Source organism: Meles meles, chromosome 8 (assembly GCF_922984935.1).
Source record: "Meles meles chromosome 8, mMelMel3.1 paternal haplotype, whole genome shotgun sequence".
NCBI lineage: Eukaryota > Metazoa > Chordata > Mammalia > Carnivora > Mustelidae > Meles > Meles meles.
In genome coordinates this window covers 15,963,118-15,979,916 of record NC_060073.1, presented here as the reverse complement: position 1 = coordinate 15,979,916, position 16,799 = coordinate 15,963,118, and the positions used below count along the sequence as shown (strand labels likewise).

Here is a 16,799-nt window from a genome sequence, read left to right as displayed (position 1 = left end):
CTAGGACCCTGGGATCACAACAGCCAGCCAAAAGTACTCTCAGTGGCTTTCTTTGGTGCTCTTATCCTATCACATTACTAATATCCTGAAAGCAAACCTGATACTTATTACTACAATTTCCATTCTATCCTTCAGAACTCTGGAAGAGCACATGGCAGTCACACTGTAACTTTGTGGACCTTCAGGGTAAATGGGCCAATTTTTTTTTCCCCATATAGGCAACTGTGGATCATTTATACCCAAGAGCACCAAGCACATCTATGTGATGATGGCTTTGCAACACTTGGTCCAAGACCTGTCTAGAATTGCCTTTGGGGATATAATTACATAAAGATTTCAAAAACTTATTAATTCCTACATGGCCTCATGTTTGTATTCTGTTCCTCTGAACCAAATTGTCTTCAGGCATAAGCATAAAATAAAGGGATGATTTCTAGGACCTATATACTAGTGTTAGTTTTGCAGGAATATATATAACCCATTTTGCTTATTTTATTCCTGAGCTGTCATTAAGCAGCTAAATCAGGTTTTGAAATTCCCAGCCCGCTTCCCTGAAGGATGAAGATCTACTTCTTGCTTCAAAGAGTCTTAGTGAATACTGGAAGAACACTTCTCTTGTAAATTGTAGAAGGTTCAAGATTTGTTGAAATTTTTAAAATATTTGCAGAGAATTCATTTGGGTGTGTTTGAATTCCAGGTTTGTAACTCTCTGCAGTGGATTCCAGGTTTTGGTACTAGGGCTAAACTGGCAGAGTGAGTATCTGAGAATGAAATGCTTCCTGATGCAGCCCCAAATGTGACCAGACAGCCACTCGGATCTTATGGTTAGTCAATTACCTTTGTCACCTTGGTTTGTGAAGGGTCCCACCATATATGTGCAAGAATAATTGCATTCTCCTTATTTCACTTCTATATAATTTCATTTGAAAGAGTTCAGAATGACGATTCTGAAAGCGTATGACGTCTTTTGAAGCATATGACAATTTGATTACTATAAAAATGTTTGGGCACACTTGAGTTTTCATGGCACAGTAGCTATAAGCAAAATTCTGCCTTTTGTGGAGCAAAAGATGTAGAGTTAGATAAACCATCTTCAAGTAGGCAGTGAATTTCATTGTTTCTCCAACTCTTGAATAAAGGCTGTCTTCCATATTCTGGTTAAGAAACAGACAAATTTATGCTTGAATGCGTACTATAACAGAATTTTTTATATTTCAAAACATTTGCCTTCCTAAAATAGAGTAGTTTCATCTGAGTCAACATTGGTAAGTTTATAGCACCCTACATTCTGTTACACTAAGGGAAAGTTTGAATGTGTAGTACATACTCTTCTATAAATATGACAGGTTCTATTCATTCATAAACAGCAAAATCCAAAGATACACATAATTGTTATTCGATAATATCAAAAGTAAGCATTTGCATACCTTTTTGTAGAGTAAAAATTGGAATAGTGATTAGCATTAAGAAACGGGTTAGGATAGGGGCACCTGGGTGGCTCAGTGGGTTAAAGCCTCTGCCTTCGGCTCGGGTCGTGATCCCAGCATCCTGGGATCAAGCCCCGCATCAGGCTTTCTGTTCAGCAGGGACCCTGCTTCCCTTCCTCTCTCTCTGCCTGCCTCTCTGCCTACTTGTGATCTCTGTCTGTCAAATAAATGAATAAAATATTTAAAAAAAAAGAAAAAGAAGAAACAGGTTAGGATAACCAGCGATTATGATATTAGAATTTCAGTAACAGGTTGTTTCAATTGGAGTTTATCATGATCATACTTGGTACCCATATTATGAATGCTCTTTTTTTATTTTCTTTATTTTTCCCTTGATTCTTTGTGTGTGTGCATGACAATCTATGGTCCTAAAGTAGTCACCCAGAGAGGAAAGACTGTAAAAGAAAAATGATAGTTTTGAACCACACATGTCACTGGCGATTTCACATTAGCTCATGTATTCCTCACTAAAATTCTGAATCAAAAACATTTTGTATTTTGAATAGACATCTGGGGGCCTAAATACGTCTGTCACTTGAGAGTCAGACTAACATAGAAAGTGGTCTAGCTTTGTAAACCCACTAGAATCAGATATTCCCACCTTGGTGGGTAATATACCTCTTGGAAGTGGTTTCTTCTTTCCCACACGCATTTCGCACTGATTAAATGATGTCTTAAGATATATATTAGAGGGGCGCCTGGCTGGCTCAGTGGGTTAAAGCCTCTGCTTTCTTCTCTGGTCATGATCCCAGGATTCTGGGATCGAGTCCCACATGGGCTCTCTGCTCGGCAGTGAGCCTGCTTCCCCCTCTCTCTGCGCCTGCCTCTCTGCCTATTTGTGATGTCTGTCTGTCAAATAAATAAATAAAATCTTTTAAAAAAAGAAAAGATACATATTAGATAGAAAGTTGTGAATTCCTTAATTTTTAATTTATTCCTTATTGCGACAAATATCATTGAGTTCTAACTCATCAGAAAGAGTGTCTTCAAGTTACTTTCAGTATCATCCCCTTTTATTGGCATTTGATCTTTAGATTGTATCGCAATATGAAATTTTCTGACAAAGCCATGACAAGGGCATAATTCAAAAATATATGGGCAATTTGACAATTTTATCTTTCCTTTATTAATTGCTATCACAAACATCAATGACAGCATGTGTTTTTGAAATTGTATTTAACTCATGAAATACAAACACAGTAAATGAATGGGTTTCTTGAATATTTTTCAAGATTTCAGTCATTAATTGATATTCCCTCTTTTGCTGTACTGCTTTCTCCTGCTCTTTGCTTTTTAATGTTAGAGCAATTCCAATGGTTTAACATCACCCATTGACAATAGCTGACCTGGTAAGAAAGTATAGGATGTTCAACATGACTTATAATTCTGTAGTTCAAAAAATGCACATTTCTTCAGGATTCATTCCCTAGAAAATTAAGGCGATTTCCTGAGATCATTTTAAAATAAGGAAGGTGATTTTATATGTAAGTTATAAGAATTGGGAAGTATGGGGGAAAAAAAAACTTTCCTTGTTTTAGAATTAATACTGTAATTAGTATTTCTTTATCAAAAGTATTTATAAGAATATTAATAAATATTTGTAGTAATAAGATATTAATACCATTAATAAAGTATTAATAATACTGATTAAAAAGTAATAGTAGCAATAACATGTATTTTCAAAATAGTACTTACATATTTAAATAATTACCTAGTAATATTGATAAAAACATGTAATTATTTTCATTATTGCCATTATAAATTTTTCATGATAGATTTACAAAAGACAGCATAATTGGAATAAGCAGCTCACTTCCATAAAATTATTCTTAACACTAATTATGAAAATATACATTTTAATATATTTTATATATACTGTTGCTACAGTTAATATTCACCTAGAATTATCTTTTATACTTTCAGAAATATAAGTCCTACGGAAGCCTTCACAAAGACCAAATATATGAAAAACCAGAGAAACATCTCAGAATTCATACTTCTAGGACTTTCATATGACCAGAACATAGAAATATTTTGCTTTGGGCTCTTCTTGTTCTGCTATGTTGCCCTGTTGGCAGGAAACCTTCTGATCCTCGTCTCCATTCGATGCAGTTCCCTTTTTCACCAACCCATGTACTACTTCCTCATCCACTTATCTTCTATGGACATCTGCTATACCTCTACAGTTACACCCAAGTTAATTGCTGACCTGCTAGTGGAAAGAAAAACCATCTCCTACAGTAATTGCATGTTACAGATCTTTACCATGCACTTTTTCGGAGGCGTTGAGGTCTTCATTCTTACTGCCATGGCCTTCGATCGCTACGCTGCCATCTGCAAACCTCTCCACTATGTGGTTATCATGAACAGGAAAAGATGAAACCTCCTAGTCTTAGCTGCTTGGGCTGGTGGGGCCATCCATGCCTTACCTCTGTTTTCTACTGCAATTGGTTTGCCCTTGTGTGGTCCTAATGAAATCGATCACTACTTCTGTGATGTTTTTCCTTTGCTAAAGGTGGCCTGTACTGATACCTACATCACTGGTGTCCTTGTGGTTGCCTTTTCAGGTATGATTTCCTTAGTAACCTTTATTGTCTTATTTGTTTCTTATGGGATAATATTGTTCACTTTAAGAAATCTCTCAGCTGAGGGAAGACGCAAAGCCCTCTCCACCTGTTGGTCTCATGTCACTGTGGTCATCTTATTTTTTGGGCCTGCAATCTTTATCTACCTTAGACCACCTACTACTTTTCCTGAGGACAAAATATTTGCTCTATTTTACACCATCATTGCTCCTATGTTCAATCCCTTAATCTATACTCTAAGAAATTCAGAGATGAATAAAGCAGTGAGAAAGGTTTGGTGTTCATCACTATTTTCAAAGGAAGCACACTCTTAATTTGAAAAAGTTCATTGGCTAATGGACTCTGAGAAAGAAAAGAGGAAGATGTGAATGAAGAAGGCAGGGACAAGATCATGGAGATTATGGACCATCATTGTCATGTGGGGAATGAATGGATGCAATAGGACTACAGGATTTATATGATCATTGAACAAGTACTGATGCTTGCATACCAAAATTAATTGTGAAATAAGTTAATTTTGTGGGGTATTAACATAGTATAGGTAGGGGAACGTTCATGAAAAAAGAATTGAGCTAAAGCAAATAAATCAATTATATATGATTAGTGAATTACAAAGGGAAATATCTTAATGATAGTTTTCTTAATACATTGCACTAACAGACGTTCTTTGTTAGTTCAGAAGTTGTAATGTTAAAAATCAACAACAACAGCAATAATAATAAGCAAACAATTTAAATTTCTGTTAGAATATTCATTAGTTCATACAAATTAGTTGTGCAAATGAACAAATATTTAGAGTAGAATATGTTTTATTTTTAAGATTTATTTTTTTGAGAGAGAGAGAGAGAACACATGAGTGAGCAGGAGCAGGGGTTCAGGGTGGCAGGGTAGAGCGAGAGGTACAAACAGACTTCCCACTGAGCAGGGGTCCTGATGCAGGGCTCTATCCCAGGACCCTGGCAACTGAGCCAAAGGCTCAGCTTTTTACAGAACTAAAATAATTTAGCAATCCCACTCCCTAACATTCACCCAAAGGAGTTAAAAACTTATGTCCACAAAAAAAATGCACGTGCATACTTAACTCCAGCTTTATTCACAATTGTCCATACAACTGAAAGCAGCCAAGACGTCCTTCAGTAGGTGAGAATAAATAAACTGCAACATCACACAGTGGAGTATTATTCATTGCCAAGAGAAATGAGCTACAGGCCATGAAAAGGCTTAAAAACCCTTACACAATGTGTTCCTCATGGTACTTGCATTCAGCTCTATCACAGATATGAGATTCTTCTTGATCTTCACTGTCACTAACTTTCTTGTTTCATGTCTTACTAACTAGACTTTTAGGAGCTCAGTGTCCAGCTCATAACCGGGTTCAATAATAATTATTGAATGACTAGATGAGCCAATAGCCACAACCGTATTGGAATGATTGTGTTTTCTGCACACTCTTTTTCACCCTCAGTCTTTGTTATGAATCCTCTCCTGGGAATCCTCTAAGGTAACACATGTCTATTCATTCTGATGATTCTCTTTAATTTTTGTGTCCCTTTTGGTGTGTTTTCATCTAGGAAATCTTCCTGACCCCCTGGAATTTGTTGTGTGCCCCTCAAACATGCTTGACCATATGCTGTCCCTACTGTGTGTCACTATCACAAGGCTATTTTTATTTATGTAAAAATTACTTGATAAATTTCAATTGATAGTTATGATTTTAAAAGATTTTAACAAATGATGAAATTAAAAAAAGTATTCTGCTTTTACCATGTCATTCTATGTTTTCAATATAATTCCAGTAACATCTCAACAGTATTTTTAAAGAAATTAACAATTCCATTCTGAAATTTATATAGAAATACACAAATTCCAAGGAATCTCGAAGAGTCACACACACACAACACACACACACACAATATAGTTTGGATGCTCACTCTATTGAAATTCAAGAATTTCTATTAAGCTGCGTAATCAATGTTGTGTGGTGTTGGCACGAAGGTAGACACGGAGAACTTGAAACCAATATAAAGCCCAGAAATAGGCCTAAATATATGAATTTTTACACAGATGTCAAGTAATTCAATGGGTAAAATATAGACTTTTCCACAAATTATACTGGATCTATTGGATATCCATATGAGGAATAAAAATCTAAACCACAACCTCACCTCATACCATATACACAAATGAACTTAAAATGAGTGTGAGGACTACATGTTAAAGCTAAATCTATGGAAACTGTCAGAGAATTTTTTTTTTTGTAACCTCATGAGTAGACCAATAACCATAAGATGCAAAATAATCATGGCCAAAAGAAAAAATTTTTAAATTGGAATTCATCGAAGTTTTAAAAGTCAGTGCTTATCAGGTAACACCACTTTGAAAAATGAAGAGACAATCCATGGATCAGGTAAAAATTTTGTAGACATACATAGCATATATTTGACAAATACCTGTATTATTTGTAAAGAACATTTAGAACTTAGTAATAAGGAAACCAGAACCCCTTAGGTTTAAATATTATGCAAACTACTTGAACAAAAATGTACAAAAGAAGGTATACAAATGGATAATAATAAGATGAAAGAAAATCTCAACATCATTAGTCATCAGAGAAAACACATGTAAACCACAACAATACATCACCACAAGTCTCCTAGAGAAGACGACAGAAGTCAAGATAAAAAGAGCTTTCAATGAACACAGTAAAATATTTTTATTTTTATTTGATTTTCTTAGTTTTGATTTTTTTTTTAATTTGATAACTGGGAGTTGAAACGTGTGTGTATGTGTGTGTGTGTGTGTGTGTCCTAATGAAATTGGGTTATAGACACTGGCCTCAAAAGTAGTAATAAAGTGATTACAGTTATTGTGGTCATACAAGAAAAATATTATTAGTTCAATGTTGTTAATTATAACAATATAGCACATGGGTAATAATTTGAAGGAAAACCATGAAGAAGTATAATCTGAAGTAATTTTAGTTCCTGCTCTTTATTAGCATCTTGATCGTGGCAGGATCTTTACCTCCTCTATGTTTCTATTACTTAACATATAAAATAATTGTCAAAAAAAGAGCTGGAGTTATCTTACAGGTTTGTGGTCGGGATTAAATCAGCAAAAATCTGCAAAAAATCTGAAGGCCCCTAAATATTCAATTTTAGTAAATATTGTTATTGTTATTATTACCATCAAACTAATTCTCTGACACTGATTCCTCATCTCAAAATGGATGGAATAATACCAAACAAATGGGATGTTATCAGTATTCAATGGGATCCTATATATACAACACTTGCTATTATGCCATGAACATATTAATCAATTATTTAAGACTCTCTCTCTCTCTCTATATATATATATATATAATTACCAAATATATTATTATTATTTTTTAAAGATTTTATTTATTTATTTGACAGGCAGAGATTTCAAGTAGGCAGAGAGGCAGGCAGAGAGAGAGAGGAGGAAGCAGGCTCCCTGTGAGCAGAGAACCCAATGCGGGGCTCGATGCCAGGACCCTCAGATCTGCCCTGTTGAGGGCAGAGGCTTTAACCCACTGAGCCACCCAGGTGCCCCACCAAATATATTATTTTATATAAACAATAGCATTATTAATTATTTTTATAGTTGCTTTTGTATATTTTACATACCCACAACCAATACATTGTTAATCCTATGTCAAGTATTATAAATAATCTCTTAACTGGGATTTCTGTCTCTGGCTTCCAACCCCTTACTGAACCTCACCCCACTTCATCCAACAAACATGAAAATCTTTATTAAAATTATATCCCTTATTATCTCTCATATTATTATCTCCTATCTCCAAATTCCCTTTCACTTTCCCATGTATATTCTCACTGTCTTCTCATGGTTTCCCATTTCCTAAAGATAATGGGAAAATTCCTAACCTTGCATTCACAGCTTTTATATCATAAACTACCTCTCTTTTCTAACTTAGCTGTCAATATGTATTCAATTGGCTGCTTCCTGCTACATAACTAATCACCTCAGATGACGAAGTGTGCACAAATGATCTCCAGCCTGTGTGTTTAAAAAGTTCCCCAAGGCCATACTCAACAGAAATTTCAACTAGTAAACAACTTATATGTGATCTTAAAGAACTCATAATTTATTTTCTATCTCAGAATACCATATGAGAATTCACAGTTCAATAGAATCTAGGTATGTATTGCTTACTAGATGAAAAAGCTTAATACATTCAAGGTTACATTAATCCAAAGGAATTTTTTCAGGTAATGCAATTATTCATAATATGATATAATGGAGAACAGAAACAACGTGACAGAGTTTGTTCTACTGGGACTCACAGAGAATCCAAAGATGCAGAAAATCATATTTGTCATCTTTTTGATGATTTATATCATCTCTGAGGTAGGAAATATACTCACTGTGGTCACTATCACTACCAGCCCATTATTGGGGTCTCCCATGTACTATTTCCTGGCCTCTCTTTCATTGATGCCTGCTATTCTTCTGTTAATACCCCTAAACTGATCATAGATTCACTCCGTGAAAAGAAGACCACCACATTCAATGCATGTATAATCCAAATCTTTGGGGAACATTTCTTTGGAGGGCTGATGTCATCCTACTTACTGTGATGGCCTATGACCGCTATGTGACCATCTGCAAGCCATTGCACTGAACCACCATCATGAATCGGCAGGTGTGTGGCCTGTTAATGGGAGTGGTGTGGGTGGGAGGCTTTCTTCATGCAGCCATACAGACCCTCTTTATCTTCCCTTTACCTTTCTGTGGCCCTAATGTCATAGATCACTTTATGTGTGATCTGAACCCTTTGCTCAATCTTGCCTGCACTGATACACACACTCTAGGCCTCTTCATTGCTGCCAACAGTGGTTTCATTTGTGTCTTCCTCTTCCTCCTCTTGATGGTCTCCTATGTGGTCATTCTGCATTCCCTAAGGAACCACAGCTTGGAGGCAAAGCGTAAAGCCCTCTCCACCTGTGTCTCCCACATCACAGTATTTATCCTATTCTTTGTGCCTTGCATTTTTGTGTACATGAGACCAGTAGTTACTTTATCTATTGATAAAACAGTCTCAGTCTTCTACACTATGATAACACCAATGTTAAACCCCTTAATCTATACCTTAAGAAATGATCAGATGAAAGATGCCATTAGGAAATTGTGTAGTAGAAGAGTTATTTCAAGTGAGAAATAAATATGCCTGGAGCTCAGCACTGATTCAATGAAAACAAAGGTCAAAAGGACGTTTTGGAAGTTCTGAGAAAGGAATGCCTACCAAATAAAGAAAAAATAAACTACTATGAATGCTAACTTCTGAAATGAGGGGAGCAAAAATGCATGCAAGAAAGAAAAAAATTACCATAGCTTTTTACATATATACATACATATATATGTATATATACAATGTGTAGTATAGGCATATATATTTTCATATGCACTATGAATATTTACTATCCATATATTCACTATCTATAAAATCTAATATATTTTATTAGGAATTCTGCTCATTTTTATATACCAGTATTGATGATACAACATGCTTCCTATAAAATTAGAGTATAAAATGACCATATTATTGTAAAAGTGAAGAGCCCTTTAACCACTGAGGGATAATGAAGATTACCCCAACTATCCAAATTCCCTTGTAGACTTCAGAGTCATATTGTATTGTTCATGTTACCCTTCTTAGGCTGGTAACCCATTACAAAGAATCATGACTCAAATTAATGAGCATCTTATTATCTGAGAGGAATTTCTATTAAATAAAGTCACACTCCGTAGAGTACTTGACTATTTGTTAAAAATAGTTTCTACAAGTCAGCACAATGTCTCAGGCACAATAAATACTGAATGAGTGAACAATGGCATGAAGGAAGGTGACTAACGTCAAGAAAATTTAAACCAAAGAAATAATAGTGGAGACAATGGCCTTTATTTCCTGCTTTTATCTGATTCAGACTGAGATTTCTAGCGACATCTCTTTTAGGAAACCACGAATTTTTTGAACTCCTGATTAAATTATGTATTTACAAAGATTGAAAATGAGATTCTCAATGGAGCCAATATCTTACATTGATATTTACCTGCTTTTACCAAGATTTCATCATCATATGAATGTGAGCTGTTCATGACATTTTTCTCTCAATTAGATTATTTCTAGGTAACATTTCATTATGAAAAGTTATAAAAATATGTGGCTCCAGGTATACACAAAACAACTTTAGTATAAATATATTACATTTTATATATGTGTGTGTGTGTCTGTTTGTGTATGTGTGTGTGTATAATATTCCTCATTCCTCTATCAATAAATATTTCTAGACAAAAAATATATCAGACACATTGAAGGTTGCTGAGCCTTCAGTGGTGAATAGAGCTGAACAAAGGTCTTGCAATCAAAAAGCTTCAGATCAACTGAGAGATACCCAGAGGGGAGCAGAATATGGTAAGACCATGTTATAAATGGGAAGGTAGTGGTAGCACAGGGGGGCAATGAAAGCATATTTGAGGGACACACAACAAAGACTGGGAGGTCAGGAAGATTTCCTAGATGAAAATATCAAAAATGGACCCAAAGGAGGAAAGGGAATCATGAGAGTGAATAGGCATGTGTTAGGGTAAGATTATTCTTAGGAGAGGTTGTATAACAAAGACGAAGGGTGAACAAGAGTTTGCAGAAAACACAATCTTTTAACATGCTTCTGGCTATTGGCTCATCTCTTCATTCAATAATTTAGCTTCTTCTGTGTGTCGGGTTATAAGCTGGACACTGAGCTCCTAAAAGTCTACTTAGTAAGACATGAAACTAGAAAGTTAGTAACAGGGAAGATAAGAAGAGTCTCATATCTGTGATAGAGCTGCATGCCAAGTACCATGGGGAACACATTGGAAGGTCTTCATCCCTTTTCATGGCCTGGAACTCATTTCTCTCGGCAGTGAATAATACTCCACTGTCTGATGTTGCAGTTTGTCTATCCTCACCTACTGAAGGTTGTCTTGACTGCTTCCAGTTGTATGGACAATTATGAATAACGATGCACTTAAACATGTGTGTGCAGGATTTTTTGTAGACATAAGTTTTTAACTCCTTTGGGTAAATGACAAGGAGTGGGATTGCTAAACTGTTTAAGTTCTATAAAAAACTGACAAAGTGTCTTCCCAATTGGCGGCACCATTTTGCTTTCCCTTCAGCAATGAATGAGAGTTCTTGTTCCACATCCTCACCCGCATCTGTTGATGATGATGTACCATATTTTGGCCACCCTAGTATTGCTTAAAAAAAACAAAAACAACAACAAAATAAAACCTCTTTTGAGTCATTTGCTTATCCAAAATGTACAGATTAAGTAATTCAAGAAGGCCCGTGGACTTGAAGCCAATTGGTATAAACCTCACAATTAAAACATGACAGGTTCAGAATCGATGGCATGCATGTTTGACCTGACATAAAGATATGGAAGCCCATCTATCACTGTGAATTCTAAGATCAAAAGAGTGTGCTCTGGTCAACTTATGATGAATTCTAAATACAACAAATGTTTACTTAAAGTTAGGTGATTCCAAGGACATTGGGTCATTACCCAAAGTTACTGGGGTGTTAGCAATGGAATCAGAATTGTCTGTTAGAATACTGTTTCCTTTGTTCTTCAAGTCTAAGGATTCACATTGCACAAGTAAACCCATTACCGTTCAGAGAAAAATATGAATGCCAATTTTCTGGGTGGGAAGCAGTGACATAACAGACACGTGTTCCCACATGATAAGGTAGCAAAGATGGAAAAGAGAGACCGGACAGCTACTAAGGGAAGAAGAAGTAGAGGGGATAAGATTAAAAATGTTGGGTAAGGGGACCTGGGTGGCTCAGTCATTAAGGGTATGCCAGGTCCTAGGATCAAGCCTTGTATTGGGCCTCCTGCTTGACTGGAAGCCTGCTTCTTCCTCTCCCGCTTCCCCTACTTGTGTTCTCTCTCTTGCTGACAGATAAAAATGTAAAATCTTTTTAAATATAAGTAAAATAAGGCGCCTGGGTAGCTCAGTGGGTTAAGCCACTGCCTTCAGCTCAGGTCATGATCTCGGGGTCCTGGGATCGAGTCCTGCATCAGGCTCTCTGCTCAGCGGGGAGCCTGCTTCCCTCTCTCTCTCTCTGCCTGCCTCTCTGTCTGCTTGTGATCTCTGTCTGTCAAATAAATAAATAAAATCTTTAAAATAAATAAATAAATAAATAAATATAAGTAAAATAAAAAGGAAGGTAAACAGCTGATGTGAGCAGAATCCAATACATTTACCATGAGAATTTTCATTTATGGGTACAGAATGGAACAAAGGATCTAAGTTTTATGCATATTGACAGCTACTGTTGGGACATAATGAATCCACAGAGCTTTGGTCAGAGATCTAGTGAATCTCAAGGACACCTCAATTTTTCCCTTGATCCATTTATGATACCACGTGACATAACCAAGAGGGAAATAGACTTTTTAAAAACAACACTTTTAAAAGATGATACTATCTTCTTCCTTTACTGTACTGTTTTAGAGGTTTATCACATTGTGTTATTAATAGTTTGTTCCCCCTTAGAAAGAATAGTATCCCACTGTATGGGTCTACGACATTTTGGTATACTTATTCACTAGCTGATGAACATTTGTATCACGTCCACGTAAGGACCACAATGAATTATGCTCTGTGAACACTCATGTAGAAGACATAGGGTGAGATTAAGAGTCATTTATGGTTTGTCTCCCTCCCAATCCCATCTTGTTTCATTTATTCTTCTCCTATCCCCCTACCCCCCCATGTTGCTTCTCCATGTCCTCATATCAGGGAGATCATATGATAGTTGTCTTTCTCTGATTGACTTATTTCACTAAGCATGATACGCTCTAGTTCCATCCACGTCGTCGCAAATGGCAAGATTTCATTTCTTTTGATGGCTGCATAGTATTCCATTGTGTATATATACCACATCTTCTTTATCCATTCATCTGTTGATGGACATCTAGGTTCTTTCCATAGTCTGGCTATTGTAGACATTGCTGCTATAAACATTCGAGTACACGTGCCCCTTCGGATCACTATGTTTGTAACTTTAGGGTAAATACCCAGTAGTGCAATTGCTGGGTCATAGGGTAGGGGGTTGCTGGGGGGAGGTGGGATTGGGAGAGGGGGAGCGGGCTATGGACATTGGGGAGGGGAGGCGAACCATAAGAGACTATGGACTCTGAAAAACAACCTGAGGGTTTTGAAGGGTCAGGGGTGGGAGGTTGGGGCAACCTGAGGGTTTTGAAGGGTCAGGGGTGGAAGGTTGGGGGAACAGGTGGTGGGTAATGGGGAGGGCACGTTTTGCATGGAGCACTGGGTGTTGTGCAAAAAGAATAAATACTGTTATGCTGAAAAAATAAATAAAATGAAAAAAAAAAAAAAGAAGACATAGGGTGGACATAAATTATCATTTCTCTTGGGTTGATACCTAGGAGTGGAATTGCTGTGTTATAAGGTAAGTGTATGCCAGCATTTTAGGAAACTGACAAAGGGTTTTCAAAAATAATGGTGCTATGTTACATTTCCACCAGCAATGTATGATCACATTTCTCTGCAACCTCAACAACAACTGACGTTTCAGTCATTTTTTTTTAAATTTATTTAGTATTTATTTATTTATTTATGGGGAATATTTTCAGCATTTTTAAAGTTAAGGTTTTTTTTTTTTTCCAAGTTTCTATTAAAATTCCAGTTAGTTAACATACAGTGTAATATTAGTTTCAGGTGGAGAATTTAATGATCCAACATTGATATTCATCACCTACTGCTCTGGGTAATCTCAAATGGAGTAAGAATTAGATGGTATCAAATGTTCTAATGATGTAATGCTGTATTTTGTGCTTGAAGACAAACTAGGGATTTACCTCTAAGCATTGGCATATTTTTTGATAAATAGTGTTTGCATTAACTTTATTTTTTAACTTTATTTTTAATTATTCTCTAAATTCTATTTCAATTTCCTTTCCCTTTTTATTAAAAATGTTTCTAAATTAACATACATTTGCAATTGAAATTTACCCTTTTATTATTGTTTCATACCTTATCTGCATTGTCATTAGATATATTGCTCTGAATGACTCAGATATTTTGACACTTGTTGAGAATGTACTTGTGGCATAAAACAGGATGAATTATTTTAAATAACTCATACTCAACAGCTGATGAGTGTACTGTTTTTTATGTATCTGGCCGCTTTCAACACTACTGCATTTTGAGTGCCTGGGTGTCTCAGTTAGTTAAGTGTCTGCCTTCAGCTCAGCTCAGGTTCTCAGTGTCCTGGGATCCAGCCTGCCATAGGTCTCCCTGCTCTGTGGGAAGCCTGCTTCTGCCTTTTCCTCTACCTGCCACTTCCCTTCTTGTGGTCTCTCCCTCTCTCCTTCAAATAAGTAAATAAAATAAATCTTTAAAAAATAAAAATAAAATAAAAAACAAATACAACTGCATTTTGACAATTCTATCTTTTTCATGCTTTCAGTTACAATTTTTTCATACCCTAGGAGTTACCTGTATGTTTTGTATAAAGCGTGTATCAATAGATGATGTACAGTCAACAAAAGACATGTTTGAAAATATTGCAAGCAACTGTACTCATAATATCCTTGCATATGAAATGCCTGAATGTTTAGCAATGAAGGAATGGGTCAGTTGTCTCATATCCATGCAGTGAGATAACCCTGATCATTGAAAATAATCAGGAAATAGATAAATCATAAAGAAAGAGTCTCATGATCATACTGAGAAAAACAGACACTGAAGAGTAAAATCTGCATTACTGATTTTCTACAAATTCAAACACTAGGTAAACTTCATTCGTTTTATAGATAAAGATAGTGATTACTTTCCAAAGGTGGTCATTTTAAGGAAGTATGAAAAGGCCAACAGGTGTACTGGTCATTTGTGACTCTTTTTTTTTTTAAAGATTTTATTTATTTATTTGGCAGAGAGAGATCACAAGTAGGCAGAGAGGCAGGCAGAGAGATAAAAGGAAGCAGGCTCCCTGCTGAGCAGAGAACCTGATGCAGGGTTGGGACCCTGGGATTATGACCTGAGCCAAAGGCAGAGGCTTTAACACATTGAGCTACCCAGGCACCCTGCCATTTGTGACTTTTAATCTGATTGCTGATTCCATGATATTGTTCTACCCATTTATTGATCTACCCATTCTACACATGAAGATGATCTTACTCTGGTTAACAAAGTTGGTCATTTTAGGCACATGCCCTTTCAAACTTTAGACTGAGAAATGTCTTACGATGTATTTGCAAAACATAAATCTTGCAATAGATCTGCTTCTCTATTATGGGGTGCCTGGGTGGCTCAGTCATTAAGTGTCTGGCTCAGGTCGGGTCATGATCCCAGGGTCCTGGGATCGAGTCCCACATCAGCCTCCCTACTTGCGGGAAGCCTGCCTCTCCCTCTCCTACTCATCCTGCTTCTGTTCCCTCTCTGTTTCTCTCTCTGTCAAATAAATAAAAATACAATCTTAAGAAAAAAAAAAAACAAATTCACTTCCTTATTAGTAGCTGCTGAGAAGGCAGTTTGTCCAATTTTTCTTTGTTATAAAAGTACTGTATCCCAATTCCTAGCAGCAATGGCCACAGTCACACACTGTGGAAAGAACCAAGATGACCTTCAACAGATAAATGGATAAAGAAGATATGGCCATATATACAATGGAATACTATGCCCCCATCTTAAATGATGGATACCCAACTTTTGTATCAACAGGATGGGTGGAGGAGATTATGCTAAGTGAAATAAGTCAAGCAGAGAAGTTAATTATCTCATGGTTTCACTTACTTAAGGAGCATAAGAAATAACATGGAGAACATTATGAGAAGGAAAGGAAAAGTGAATTGGGGTAAATTGGAGGGGGAAATGAATCTTGAGAGACTGTGGACTCTGAGAAACAAACTGAGGGTTTTGGAAGGCAGGGCTTGGGGAATGAGTTAGTCTGGTGGTAGGTATTAAGGAGGGTACATATTGCATGGAGCACTGGGTGTGGTGCATAAACAATGACTCTTGGAACACTGAAAATATAAAAAAAAGTTTATATATGATTATCTAAGCATATAAACCTATATGTCCTGTGTTATGATGTAGAAGGAATAAAATATAATCTGTAAACACCAAAAAAAAAAAGAAAGAAAAAAACAACTGTTTAATTTTTCTCCCACATTACCTTTTCCTGCTATTCCTGCTTCCTTGCACAGTGCCTCCAGAATGCCTCTAGTTCCTGCATTGCATGTTTATAACCCAAAACAATTTCAGGGACACCTGAGTGGTTCAGTCAGTTAAGCCTCTGTCTTCAGCTCAGGTCATGATCTCTGGGACTTGGGATCAAGCCCAGGGTCCCACTCCTGATCAAAAGGGAGTTGGCTACTCTCCCTCTCTCTCTGATCCTCCCCCACTCTCCAGTGTGCACTCTCAAATAAATAAAATCTTAAATAAATAAATAAAACATCATTTTAACTATCTTCCTTCTCATAAACTTCCACTATCCAGTCCCTTCTCTGTCACAATTGCTATGTTCTTAGAAGATCTTATTTTACATGCTATAAAACATGAGCAAAAGGTCTTACACTAAAGTTGCAAGGTTTTAAAACATTATCTGTTTTCACTAGACAAACTTTTTCAGAAGACACTTCATTTTCTTACAAGATAACTTCCT

At 36.3% G+C, this 16,799-nt stretch overlaps 2 pseudogenes; both read left to right on the top strand.

The window, feature by feature from the left end:
- The first annotated feature begins 3,450 nt into the window (after positions 1-3,450).
- Positions 3,451-16,799, top strand: part of LOC123948505 — a 372,440-nt pseudogene continuing 359,091 nt past the window's right edge.
- LOC123948502 lies at positions 8,357-9,281 on the top strand (annotated as a pseudogene).